At 31.5% G+C, this 15,449-nt stretch overlaps 1 protein-coding gene across 6 annotated transcripts in view; it reads right to left on the bottom strand.

Moving 5' to 3' along the window:
• Positions 1-15,449, bottom strand: part of LOC148621334 (protein madd-4-like) — a 74,805-nt gene that overhangs the window by 42,255 nt on the left and 17,101 nt on the right. For 2 of the 6 annotated variants that reach the window (XM_088575518.1, XM_088575523.1), the window contains exon 1: positions 791-941. The exons of 2 other annotated variants lie outside the window; for them this stretch is intronic. The gene's annotated coding sequence lies outside the window, so the exon portion shown is untranslated. Of the gene's footprint in view, positions 1-790; positions 942-12,787; positions 13,003-14,088; positions 14,431-15,449 lie in introns of those variants that run through there. 2 more of the 6 variants (XM_088575520.1, XM_088575519.1) reach the window with 2 other exon arrangements.

Below are 15,449 nucleotides of genomic sequence, written 5' to 3'. Positions count from 1 at the left end.
CACCACTATGGTTTGCGGTCAGGTTTTCCGTATTATAGCCAGACAACCCCAGCATGTAACACGCCAGGGGTACCCCATTTCACCACCAGGGGCACACATCCCAGTTGCTCTGTGGGCAGAGCGCCTAGCCCCCGACTAGGTTTCTGAGCACTATTTAGTCGCCTTTTACGACAAGCTTAGCGGTGCTGCAGGCCTATTCTTTTAACACCCGGACCTGCATGGATTATATTTGAAAGAAACTTATTAGAAAAATATTTACAAAATGGCAACCCAAATATTACAACGATGGGAAATCTTGAAAACACAAATAATACCGAAACATACGACAAACAAATTGTGAAACACAAACCATTATATCCAGAACAACGAATAATAAGAAAATGAAAGAATGGATGCGTTGGAAGAGTGAGCAGCGCATGCTTCTAGCCATATACCCACCGAGCTGCTCGTAGAAAGTCAAGACGGATGAAAATGAAATGAAAGAATGCCTATTACAGAACGACGTTGTCAAAGTATTTAAAAAAAATATGACCCCTTTCTGATCACATGATAATTGTTTGCAGTTTAATGTTTGAAAAAGACCTAAAAATTTGTAACAACATATGTATGATACAAATAATATTCAAAACAAAACTATCTATTTTCATATTAAATCCCACAAAGTTGTATATGTGGCTACAAAAATTGAGACAATCTACTACATAATTCTGTTTGGGATTTTGTTTTTTGTTTTTATTTTCTTATTTAATTTTTTTTTCAATAAAATTCAAAGAAGAGCTGTAATACTCACATGCTATATGAAAATGTAAAATGTAATCCGAAAGTAGTTGCTATCTCAGTGCAACTCTACAGATGTAAAACACTAACATAGCTTATCAGAGAAATTTAAAACATAATCCGAAGCGAGTGGTTACCTTTTTCACAGGTAAATGATACTTTGGTAGATGAACAAAACCTAATATAACGCAAAATACGTAGTGTGACCATCAATACAAGGTGGTCTTGCATTAGTGAGCTGGTGCGAATAAACCTTTTGGAAAACATTATTAAATAAAAAAATGAACTGTTAGCAATCATACTTTTATGACTATCATTTATAAAAGCCACTAAGTTTTTAAGGTCATTAAAATTGCAAGCGGTACAACTGAAGTGTATTACAACTATTGGACTATTGAATTTCTTCGAAAGAAGAACTAAGAATAGCATGTCACTTACAGTTATGCTTAGCAAGTTACGTTAAATAAGTTTTTACTTTTTGTTTCACTTACATTTCAGGAATTTGAGTTATTAAAGACCTTTGTTCACTACAGTTCAATCTTAAGTTACTATTCAACTGTCACGATATACAGTATAGTTCTCAACAACCATATTTTAACAAGATATAAATACGCTTAAATAATTCTCAAATAAAAAAAATATTTTGTCGTTTTAAATGAAAATACTTTGGGAGGCAGTCATCTTTTGTCAGATATTCAGACCCAAGAATTTTGAAGTATACATTTGATGGAATACGATTCTTTTCTATTTTAAATTCCTATTAAAGTTGAATTGATACAGAGTTAAATAGACCGTTTAGAAAATATTTCATACTGCATTAAATAAATATTTGACAGTGAGTAAAAAATCTAGAATATTTCTACCTTCCAAAATAGAAGGGTTATAAAGTTTAATGATATCCCATACCTACAGTGAATAAAGAGTATTCAAGGGTATCTACAAACAATCTTGTAATTTTTTTTCGCGACCTTTGTTATCATGTGAGAAAAGTTAGCAAACCATCTTTCCTTTGATACATTATACAGACAAAAAAAATAGGCACAAATTGGTATCTCTTATAATTAATACAAACAACTGGGATATGAACGAGTGATCGTCAATAGACAAATGGGTTTAGAGCACCGATTAAATTCATAACAGGACATTAAGTGTAAGTGCTTATAAGAATCTGGCAAAAATCAGAAACATGCATGTCAAAACCCAACCAATCTGACAATAAAATATCACTCAAGGGTGCTTTCTCTATTTGAAAAGACCATTATTTGATCTCTGCATCATGATCATGTATTTTCTTAGAAATTTTTCAACAGAATCTTAAAAAATGAGGTTTCTGACTGAGTTATCTGCCCTTGAAATGTTCATTGCATTTCAAGGAAATTGTAAATCAATGGTCAAGCATGATATGGGAAATCCTGTCTGTTTTCCTTGATTCCTATGGTGCAAATATTCAAATTACACTATCAAAATTTTTCATACCATGTTTCACCCACTGCATGATTCTTACTGGGATTGACATTTAAATCGGTTTTGTCGCAAATAGTATCTTCAATATTTATACAATAGGATAGTGATTAGGTAACATCAGTACAGCTCTTGAATGATTTTAACTTCTGATCCACAACTATTTTCAAATTGCTGCATATCTGGAGCACTTCATTCTACGATAAAAGTTTTCTTTCTTGAAGTCTCTTTATTAATAAAATATAATTCTTTACGAAAGTACGTATTTCATAACTCTTATATGTTGACGGTGACGATTTTAAATTAAAACAAACAAATGCAGAAATAAAAAATATCAGACCCTTTCCTTTCATTATATCACTTTTTTTACACCTTAGTATCAACTTTTATATAGTAAACTTTTTTTTCTTTTTCAAGTTCTGTTAAACATTAATGTATTAGTATGTGATGAGAGAATAATTAAGGGAACCAATATTCGAGCGGATATCGAAAGAATAAATTCCAATGATAAGGACTAGACAGGGAATAAAGACATACACAATGAAGAACATGAAATAACCAAAAGAACGCGTACAAAGACACAAAAGTAAATAGGAAAACCCGGGGCCATAAAAAACCTGGAAGCATTGACCAGACGTACACGTAGAGTAAGCGTCCTTTGTTTTTCAATAAACAACGACCGAGTTGCTCATAAACTGTCAATTCCCGGATAGACGAAGGAGAAAGTGTTATCTACTATTTGTCTTTAAATAGACACAGTTGAATATCGTAATGACCGATTTGAACGATAATTTACACCAAGGCATGCATCTCGTTAGCTAAATATCTTTTAAACTTCATTAAATTCTACCAGTGCCTTTATGTAAATGATATTTTATTGTTAATTTGCACGTAATAAGTAGGTGTGAGAACATTTAAAGAAACAATTTTTTTAACAAAAATATCGACTGATATACCGGTCTCTTGATTGTGCAATAGATATTGCTTACATAATAAGACTAAGCTTCAAATGTTTACATGTATGAGTGTTAGGGAACGGAAGCAAACATCCGAAAAATTAAGCACACCACCAAATAAATACAGATGCTGTGGAAAAGATATACAACACATCAGCAATACAAGTTGTCACTGAACTAAATAAATGATATGAATAAAAGAGAATGAAAATAAAATAGCGTTCAGTTTGAGGTTGGCAGAAAAACGAAAAATTAATTAATTTCTTAGAGAAAATACAATATACATTTGCTATCACAGACTAACATGATTTAAGCAGGTTCAAATTTTCTCACTTTGTATTTGTCGTGGCAAAACAATTGTGAAATTAATTCGTTAAGAAACATGTTACGTTCAAAGTAGAGAAATGGGTTTAAGGACGTTTACTGGTCATGATAAGTCATCTTTGTTAGATTTTCGGACTCTGGTTTTATTCATCTCATTGTATTAATATTTTTTGCCAAGTGACCCCCACTTTTCTTTCAATAATACCAGACCTTGAAATATGAAAAGTTTTATACAATCTTTGTTATTTCTTCAGTGGTTTAAATAGATAAGACCTTCTTAAACAATACCTATGGACAATCTATAAAAATCCCTTTTCCATCAAAATTTCAAATACTTATATCTCAAAAACGAGCACACTGATTAATATATTTTTTTCATCTTATACTGTTATATCATGAAAGATCTTAAAAGATTTAAAATTCTTGATATTCTTAAATAGACCTGTGAACAACCTTAATTTATCGTAATTATTAGTATTGGTTATAATCATCAAATCATCAGAAATCAAACATGATAATTAAGGATTGTTTTATTGTAGAGTTTGAATAACAAACATATAATTACTGTATTTTACGAACAGTAGCGACCATACTGGCTACTTATTGTCAAATAATTACAAATCTTAATATTGAATCAATACTGTGTTTACTACATGTTTTTCTAACTGGTCAGTACATTCCCAATTCTTTGATGATGAATGATTTGAATCATGTGAAGTGGAAGGACAGAAAAAAACTACATCATAACTCAACGAAATATTAGCTTTCGCTTATGTGGGGTCGCTTTTGTTTGTTAGAACATGGAATGTCTATGGGAGGAACGTACTTTGTAACTCGGAGTTTTACTTTGATTTTATCTCAGTAATCCCCTCATTTGCATTATTGGCATTGTATGGTTATGTGTTATTATTGTTATCATAATGGTCAGTCTTCCTGTTATAACAAACTTCAATATCAGTGGAGATCTAGCTCTTTGAAGTATAGAAGGAATTTCATGGTTCAATTTCAATAACTTTGCTAACATAATCATCATATGAATTTATCTACAGTAACCATGGTTTAAAGTATTCATTCCTTTAATAGGAGCAAATTATAGATTATGCGTGTAAATTTCAGTCATTTAAGTAAGAAAGTGTAGTCAGAAAACCAGAGATACATGCATCAACTGATAAAAACGAATAACGAACAGAATTAAATGATTCGTGTTGAAGTAGGAATCAAGAAAAAGTACAAATGTGATGAATTGTAAGGGTTGGAACCCTATGTCTTAAGGGGGGTAATGTTAATGAGTAGAATAATACAACTGCAAAATCAACAATATACTGTTAAAATTGAATGGAAGCCACGGAATCGTAACATTTACAACCTAGGAGTAATACTTTTTAACAGAGATGACCAAAGTTTGAATATACGTATTGATACTATCTCTTTATTGGTTATGTATTCAATTCATTCAACTTCCCTACTTCCCTGCCTTCAAATTAAATTCGTCCAAATTAAAATCTCATTCAAAATGTTTTAAATGCATCAAAACATTTTAAATCGTTTTTAATGTTCCAATTTTTCAAATATGCAATATGTTGTACAGCCTCCACATTCAGATTGAACAAAAAGATATTGTCAAAATTGCACCTTGATAGATGTTTTTTTTCGCCTAAGATATATAAAATGATCAATAGCGAAGTATATTCTCTATTTTGGCCTGAAATATATCCAATTTTGCATTGTATCTCATATGCTTCTTTGCTATAGATCATTACACTCACTTTGAGTTTCGCTCCTCCCCAGTGATGATTCAAAAAGTAACCAAGGGAACCAAGGTTATAGCGGTAATCAAAAGAATGTAATCCAGGGACAAAGACCAGACATGGAAAACAGACATACACAACAAAGAGTACATAGAGTACCTAAAATCATACATACAAAGTAACAAAATCAAATGAGCAACTCGGACTCCACTAAAAACTGGGAACATGGACCAGGTGCACCGGTAGGGTAAGCGTCCTCTGCTTTTCTAGAAACACCCACGGAGTTGCTCATAGAAAGTCAAGTCCGGGGTAGACGAAAGAGGAAAGGAAAACCATGACACGTTGAACAAATCAGTTTTCATGGCGCATATGAATCCACGAGTTCATGATGACGCCCATAAAACTTTTGTACTGATGACCTCAATCTTGTGGCAACATAACCCTGCTCCAAAAGCCTATTTGTTAGAATTCTAGCGCGATACAAAATGTCTGCGTAGACTCGGGAAACTCTGGCATAACAATCAGTAAACGTACAATCTTTTCGAAAGAAAATTCAGAAGGAAGTGAAGGGTCTTTCTGTCACTAGTCCATCTTACATAAATAGATAAAAATCGGACTATCATATTTGTATGCAATGCATTGTATGTATTTGGGTTTTTATTTATTAATTAATTAATTTAGTTATTTATTTTTATATATATTTTGTGCTATTTTCTTTATCTAAAACAAAACAGATCACCTGTATATTTTTTCTAAGTATTGATGAGCCATATCCTTTGAACTACTTTAAAGTCAATCACCCTTCTTAAAAAATAAATTAATTCCCCATCAATTATGATATAACTGATGAGTTTTTAAGGAATTATTGAATATCATGTACATACGAATTAACTGCATTGTCAACGCATCTTTTCGTTTATAAAGTGTTTATGGTTGGTCACAAAAGTTTGTTTACGTCGTAAAAATGAAGATTTTTTTAAACTGATTTATTCAACGGGTGATAGTTTTCCTTTCCTCGTTTGTCTACCCCGGACCTGACTTTTTATGAGCAACTCGGCGGGTGTTTTATAAAAAACGGAGGACGCTTACCCTACCGGTGCACCTGCTCCATGCTCCCAGTTTTTAGTGGAGTCCGAGTTGCTCATTTGCTTTTGTTACTTTGTATGTCTGATTTTAATTACTTTATGTTCTTTGTTGTGTATTTCTGCTTTCCATGTCTGGTCTTTGTCCCTGGATTACATTCTTTTGATTACCGCTATAACCTTGGTCCCTTGATTACTTTTTTACAATGGTGTATTTTGCGTTATCAACTAACGTTCATTTTACAACAAAATTTCTATTATTTTACCCGGTATCTTTAAAAAGTTTTGTTCCAATATCAAAATTAAAAGCGAATCTTTTAAGACATTCACTAATCGACAAGCTTTTGAAATCGTTTTTAAGATTAGTCAATTGACGACGTTTGTCTTACCGTAAAATATCCTGTGTCAATCTAAATCTTAAGACATACCATGTGGGCAAGAACTGCAATCAACATTACTTAAGTTAATATAGAATTTTTTTATGCTTTCATCGTTTTCAAGTTATTTTATTATCATTGTTTTCATGGTAAGACTTGATGCACGAATGGAAACTGATCGTGCGCCAATCCGAAAAAAATATATTGAACACGGATTGTGATATTCTTGAAATTAGATATGGAAATTTATCTAAATGCTTCCGTTTATTATGAATGGAGATTTAAAACAAAACATTGCTGTAGGTAATGTGTATAAATCCCATTTTATCAGCAATAAAGAAAGGATAGTGTGAAAATATAAAAGTTTAAAGGACTCGTTGATATATACTTAGCGTATGCGACATACAACTACCGACCCACTGTCGGCATATGGTGTCTGTCCAGAACGGATAAAATTTCCATATACAACATGATAGTATATAGTAAGTTACATGAAAGAAAAGAAAACATATGAATAAAAGACGATTTTAACTTGATACTGCAAATAAACATTAAACTGAAAGTAAAACAAAGGAGACCATTATTACAATAATATTCGTGGTTTTGAGGCAATTACTAGACAAATGTAGAAAAAACAAGCATCATAGACATCATAGACAACCAAAATTTACTCTAAAATACACATAAAGACTAGAAAACAAAAGAGTAACATGGAATCAATTAAATAATTAAAATAAAAATCAGGTACATCGGTGGGAAAACTTTCATTGTTTTGTTTTCTAGAAAGATATACAAAACATATAACTATAACATTACAAAATGTACAATTAAGCACCTTTAGTCAAAGTTTAAGTTTTACATAATATTTTATAGAAACGTTTTTCGTTATATTCCACTCTTGTTCTTGCTTCAAAGGCTCAGACAAACCAACTTTCACCCTACCGGTGCACCTGGTACATGCTCCCAGTTTTTAGTGGAATCCGAGTTACTCATTTACTTTTGTTACTTTGTACGTATTATTATGGTTATATTGTGTTCTTTGCTGTGTGTGTCTGTCTTTCATGTCTGTTCTTTGTCACAGGATAACATTCTTTCGATTTTCGCAAGAATCTTGGTTCCATTGATTACTCTTACAAAACGACGATACATTCGGGGTGGTGACAGACTTGTCAAATCCATAAACGGATGGATAACCAATTTGTATCAATCTGAAAGGATGGATCATGAGACATCTAGTTATCAAAGGTATATTATATTTGAAGAAAAGAAGGATTTATATGCAAGCTATGGTGCACTTTTTAAATAATTTTGCATACAAACATACTTTATGCTTTGTAAATAGAATCTATGTACAATTAAATATCCATTTCATTTTATTTCACGTCGTTTCACAGACTGATCAAACTATTTTCATGTCGTTTAAAATGTTTGCATTTCTATTTCACGCACGTAACGGAATTAGTAGTTTCACGTAACAAACAAAAATGTTATTGTACAAAACCAGTTAAAGTTTTCTGATGGGTGTTGAAAATTTGTGGGGTGTAAATTGGTAAAAAATGATATCATTTACAGAAGTTGTATCTCACGACTTATGTCTGACATTTAAAATAATCGTTTTTAACTTAATCAATAAGCATATGCAGCAATGAACTAGTTTATGTCACTATTAGGCTAAATAAATTATGTGTTTCCTCTCTCACTAGAAGAGTTGCAAAATATATCTTGCATTTGTTTTTATATTTTAGTCTGAAAGAAAAGAGAGGTAATTTTCACTTGAGCTTTATAGTAAACCTGACGGAATTTTTAAAAGTTTTTGTTTATTAAATTAGTAAATTTCCGTACAAAAGTAAAACATTTGTTTAAATATAAAAAAAGTATCATTAAAACTCTGGTTAAAATATTCATAATAGGATAAATGATAATGTTTTATCGAAAACAATTAAGATAATTGTAAACAAATGTACAATGTACAATAAAGTAGTTTCTTCATAAACTATAAAAAGTAATGTCCTTTGTACATGATAATGTAAATATAACAAGACTAGACAAATTTGAAGAATTCGATTGATTCGTGTTGAAATATACTAAATAATAAAATATACTCCTTAGTAACCCGTAGATAAGAAGAAGGTTCATTTACCATGCTCGTCATTTTTGACAGTGAAATTAATTGACTATCAGTCCAGTAATGAGGGTGAAGTAGTAAAGTAATTATTATATTTCGTGTTTATAGCAGATACGCCTGAAATGTTATATACTGATCTGAGCTGTGTGATAGACAATCATATTAATGTCCATTTTATCTATCCTATTATACGGTTCAGTTAAACTACCTCGGGTTATGTATTCGTATTGGCGCTGTATAAAAGATTAATACTTTGTTATGGTCATTTCAAGTACTCATTTTAAAGGCTGTTGATTTAATATTTTTATCTGTTTCATGAATGAAACTGAATCAGCGGATTTATTTTAATTTCGTTTCGTTTTATAGCAAAACAACTCGTAACGTAAATCGTATATACATATGAATGTAATTAAAAAGTAAAATTCAGTTGTTTTCCGAGAAAAGTGAAAATTGGAAATGGAATATATCCAAGAGCCAACAACATAAAGATTCGTATCAGTCATCAAAACTCGCCAGGTACTCTCCAATATTAGATAAGTTATAATTTAACCCGAAAGTACCGTTTTTCCTTGACATATGGAAATTTCATATCTGTTTAAATTTGTTTAGCTGATAAAATTAAATTATGAATGCCACCTCAAATGCACATCAGTAAGTATCAGTAAGTAGACGAACAATAAATTTCAACAACTCAAGAATAAATTCCGTACTTACATTTTTGTGCCAAAGAGAACCAATTTGTTAATTCTATACAAAATACATTAGACGTTAACAAAAAGTTATCATTTCTCATGATATATTTTCTTTAGCATTAGTCTCAAATCAATCTATGCTATCATGCTATGATGGCAAGGTCCTTTAAAATTTCTTAAAATTTAACTTTAAGTATATAATTTTATTTGGATGTTATCATAACAATGGCTTTTATTATTTTGGGAACTTGATAGATGACCATTCCAGGTAAACAAAAACGACAAAGGATTTATAATATGCATGTTCATTAAAGAGTAATCAAGGGAACCAAGGTTATAGCGGTAATCAAAAGAATGTAATCCGAGACAAAGACCAGACATGGAAAACAGACATATACAACAAAGAACATAAAGTAACTAAAATCATACATACAAAATTAAAGTAACAAATGCAAATAAGCAATTAGAAGAACGTACAAGAATGTACTATGTGGCTGGCAGTCCATGAGATTTTTTTTTTAAATGTAATTCGCATGCAATGCGTGTAAAAATAATAAAATATGGGTTTATAAAATTGTTTACTCATATTGTGCTTTGATTTAAGTAGCGCAAAGCAAAGATTTTTGTTTTTAAGAAACCAGCATCTATCTCTTCTGTGACAAATGCATCAACACTGTACCAACAATAGGTAATGAACTTTTACTTTATGTTCTTTGTTGTGTATGTCTGTTTTCCATGTCTTGTCTTTGTCCCTGAATTACATTTTTTTGATTACCGCTATAACCTTGGGCTTGGCTCCCTTGATTACTCTTTCAAGGAATGTATGCAGTGTCTGTTCCTAAATATTAACAAGGGAAAAACAACAAGGACTAGTTTATCTTGAAATAAGATATGTATGCCATTAAAAAGTCTTAAAATGCTGATTTGTCATCCTGTCAAAAAAGACAAGTTATAAAAATATAACACCGTAAATCAAATTTGAATTTCATGCCCATATCGAGATGAAAATTTGTTTTGGGATATTTGTAAGGATGTTGTATAGCTAACATGTTACTTATCATAATTGGCTTTTTGATACATTTACGATAAAATATGATAATACTATCGTGTTCTTATGACAAGAAATTCTAAAACGACTACACGAGTATACACCCTTATAAAGAAACTGATGAAGATGCAAATGATATATTTATTGTTTGTCCTTCAACTTGACATTATGAATGATTCGTAAATGTATGAGTGTCTTTTAATCAGCCAATGACATCAGTAATATCATTTCAAATCTTTCGAAATAAAATCCAATTTAACAAGGAATTTATCTCAATAGAATATTATCTGGTGCTAATCAGTTATTTACTTCTATTCATTTGAAACAGACAACCGACCAGGTTATACGTATTGTGTAAAGGTTTTGATTGATTGACCTTAGGTTAAATGTTAACCGGTAAAATAGTATGGAATGTATACAAATAAAGTAAATCTAGGAACCCATCGCTTTAAATTTTAGACTATGGCAAAGCTTTGAAAATGAATAAAACTTATAGAAATATTTAAAACGAAACTGAGTATATAAACAATCTAGACCACTAAAAGTATGTGAACATGGTGCATCATTGTTAACCATTTGAAGGGTTTTTTGTTCAGGTTTTGATTACGTTTTGTACTTGTATAACATAAATTTAGATATAGGCTTAATAAAGCTAGATTTGTTATTCTTCTTCGGAAAAGGAAAATTCAAATACATCTGCCTCGTTCCAAATGACTTGTTTCAATCGTCTATACCAGTTAAAATTTCACATTTTTCTTCAATGGCCTTGTAATTTTATATATAATCGTCAAGAATTTAATACACGTTGGATAAGCTTATTATTTGTATTATCTTTCAAATCAAAGTCTTTATAAGAGTAATATTAAAACATATGACAAGAAACAACTTCTCACGGTTGACATGGTAAAATGAAGCGAATTATGAGTGTCATATGGACATTTTCGGACAATCTGTCTCCTAGTTAAAAACATAGCCAAGGCGTATTTAGTAAGCGTATCCTTTTAAACCGTATCATTTTTGTTTTCAACATCTTATTTGTTAGATGATAAATGTAAGAATTAGGCTTTGGATGTAGTGGGCTGTATTTTATTCTCTCAATTCATCTGTAAGAGGTCTGTGATATAAAAAAAAATCGCCTAAGACTTAGTGTCAAGTTTTATCAAGGGAAATTTACATGATACGCTAATGTATAAGAATTCCTATGATGAATTATATTTATCAAACCTTAAAAACTTGTTGATAGTTTGACTTATTTAAATGTAGTGTTCGCTGCTTCTCAAAGTTGCTATAAAAGGGCTATTGTTTTATTCAAAGGAACGTTTTTGTCAAACGCTTTTGTATGTTTCAAGGAATCTAGCACCGTTAACTCAGTGGAATCGCAGAATGTATTCTCTTTGCCAGAACCTTAGCTCATTAATATAGTTCCAAGCGGTAGTAATAACACCTTTCTTATACTTTAAAATAAACATTTATACAACCAAATTATATATGTATCTACAAGAATACGATATTTCAAATAACCGTGTTATAGGCGAGATAAAAATTAAACAATTTGCGTTCGCCGATCGTCATTTGTTCAGTGGTTACCAGGGCTTTCAACACGGAAATTTAATTGTTGTTATAATGCAGTCTTGACATTAAAGCGTTGTAATCATTCTGTTTAGTATTTTGATGAAACATTTTCATTAGCAGTATTAGTATCTTACTTAAACGGCTGACCGTAATTAAACAAAACTAACGAAAAACTATTTTTTTATAGATGGGTTCAAAGGGGCCGCCTGGCATTGTAAAGTCCACAGAAACACTATAATTTGATAAAAACTGTCACTGAGACTCATTATTAAGCATTGTTCTATTAAATTGTGCGTATTTTTTTTTACATTTTCCCTGTGAAAAGATTTGGGGCCCCTTGTTACGGCCCCTTTTGTATGTACACCTCTGGATCGGCTACTTATTTCTGCCATTCAATAACGTAACTTTCCTTATTAAAAATACACAATACAAACAGGTGCGTAACTGTCAACGATCGTGTTAATGTTACTGATAATGCCTACAAAGCGTCAGTATGGTTCACTGTCAAAACTTATATATGTACTTGTTACTGACTAATTCAACATATAAGTTCCTTACTTTTAGATTAGATTTAAGCTCCGTGATTTCGAACTAGCTTCACATTCGAAAGAAAAACAAAACATACCTTTACACCATCATTACGTTGTTACCGTAAATCCAATTAAACAGTCATGCTAAACACACGATTATTTCAATTTGATCACGAAGTCCCTCATACATTCAAATCATTTGGTAACTGCAGGTATCAAATGTTATCTCAACAATTTATTTATTTTGGCTTCAATGCACTCGTTTAATGTTTGTATATTCACATCAACTTTCCTTTTATGCGAAATGAATAAATGTAATATTAAATTCTTTTTTCTAACCAATACGCGTTGAAGAATTGATATACCTCATCGAAGCATTTAACGAAGTAAAAATGTTTTTCTCACTTCTTATGTAAGTATTAAAAGTTTGCAATTACCGACACGAAACTTTCTATGTATTCTTATTTTTATGACATTACTGCATAGAACATTAATTACAAACAAATGTACAATGATTGTTACCGCTTCTGTTTTGTCTTAAAAGACACACAAGCACCAAATGGTTGATTGGCAAGATGCTTCTTATTCTATGTAGTTAAGAAAAGCTTAGTTTTTTGTTTGCTTTTCATTAAAATTCTCACAGTATTATCTTTAAAAGTTTCTATATAATACATTTTTTCTTTGTAAATTAAAATAAAAGTTGTAGGTAAAATATTTGAGCATTATGATAAGTTCAATGCTATATTGTAGTTTATATCTATCAAGTTAAAAGGAAATTGTGTTGCTTCATAAAGCAGCATTTAAAGGACAAAGCAAAATAGGAACCTAATGAACCTATTTAGAAACCATTTCTATTTTTTGTACTATTTATTGTTAATGTATCTAAGACGAAATATTCGATCTATTCTGCATGAAACAATATTTTTAGAAACAAACTTATCGGAGTGACTTGGATTGTTGAAATGCAACCAGAATATCAGGTATTTCACACACAAAATGATTCATGATAACATAGCGCAAAATAAAACAGTAAACATTATGTAAGATCTTATGATCAAAGATGACTTGTTATTCCTTATTGACAACGTTCTGGTTCAAATGCTCCGATTTGAAGATACCGTAAAAACACCATCAAATCTTCCGACATGTTTTTTTTTACCATATAAGCTTTAACTAACTGTACAAAGGATTATCGAACTGAATTCGAAACAGTGAAAAACTAAAACCTTGAACAAGTGATCCGAAATTCAAGCGTTATAATATGTCTTTATAAGTCGACTAGTTATGGTAGATATATAATAATAATTATAAAGCCAGTATGAAAAATATATCCTCTCATGATGTAAAAAAATAATTACAACTTTACTAAAAAAGAATTTAAAAAAGAGAATCTTACCTTGAACTGCAACATAATTTTTTGTCAAAATTTCCTTTCTATATTTTCACCGCTATCGAAGTAAACGCTTCACTTGGAAAACGGAAAAAAATCAGCAAAGGTCAAGTTGAGGTAATTTCATTAAAAAATGCTTAATTCATTACCACAATTTTAATCTTCCCTTCCACAAAACCGCGATATTTCTCACGATTTTATTTTACATGAGAAATAATAATCACCTTATTATATTTCTTCTTTACATCTTTTGTAGCGATTAGCTTAACAGCTTCTCATATCTCATAGAAACTAATATAGCCGAACTTGAAGTATGGAAACTGTAATGTACACACTATTATGTTCACTTTGCCGTCTTATGACAAATCTATTGAGTATATGTAGCTTTCTAATTTAAGGGTCAGTCTCTGTAAGAATCAGGCAGTGGGTGAAACATGGTATGAAAACCCATCATTTTGATGGTTAAATTTGACTATTTGCACCATCAGAATCAAGGACGACAATAATTCCGTTGCATGTTGGAGTTACAGTTTCAGTTTCCGCTATATAGATGGACGACGTATTATCTTTAAACAATCCTAATTTGGGGGATTTCCAATGGGAACAAATTGTGCACCTCTACTTGCTGACCTATTCCTTCACTCTAATGAGGCTGACTTTATAGCTGATCTGATCCGAAAGAAAGAATATCGTTTAGCTAGATCTTTTAATCTCAGTTTCCGCTATATAGATGACGTATTATCTTTAAACAATCCTAATTCTGGGGATTTGATACATCGCAACTACCCCAAAGAACTTGAACTTTACGACAAACGTGATGACTTCATTCAAAATTGTCAACTTTCCTTTCGTCTGTGGCAACATCCCTTTAGCACCTGCGTATAGAGTGTTCATATCGCAACTCATACGTTATGCAAGAGCTTGCCGAAACTACGCAGACTTTGTATCACGCTAGAATTCTGACAAATAGGCTTCGTCTGGAGCAGGGTTATGCTGCTACAGAATTGAAGTCATCACTCAAAAAGTTTTATGGTCGTCATCATGAACTCGTGGATCGTTATGGTGTATCCATCTACGCCATGAAAACTAATTTGTTCAACGTGTCATAGTTTTCCTTTCCTCTTTCGTCTACCCCGGACTTGACTTTTTATGAGCAATTCGACGGGTGTTTCTAACAGAGGACGCCTACCCTACCGGTGCACCTGATCTATGCTCCAAATTTTTAGTGGAGTCCGAATTGCTCATTTGCTTTTGTTACTTTGTATGTATCATATCAGTTACTTTATGTTCTTTGTTGTGTATGTCTGTTTTCCATGTCTAGTCTTTGTCCCTGGATTGCATTCTTTTGATTACTGCTATAACCTTGG

This window comes from Perna viridis, chromosome 3 (assembly GCF_037379345.1).
Source record: "Perna viridis isolate PV_CMFRI_1.1 ecotype Kerala chromosome 3, ASM3737934v1, whole genome shotgun sequence".
NCBI lineage: Eukaryota > Metazoa > Mollusca > Bivalvia > Mytilida > Mytilidae > Perna > Perna viridis.
The sequence above is the reverse complement of the archived record's forward strand: the minus strand, read 5'-3'. Positions and strand labels throughout refer to the sequence as shown.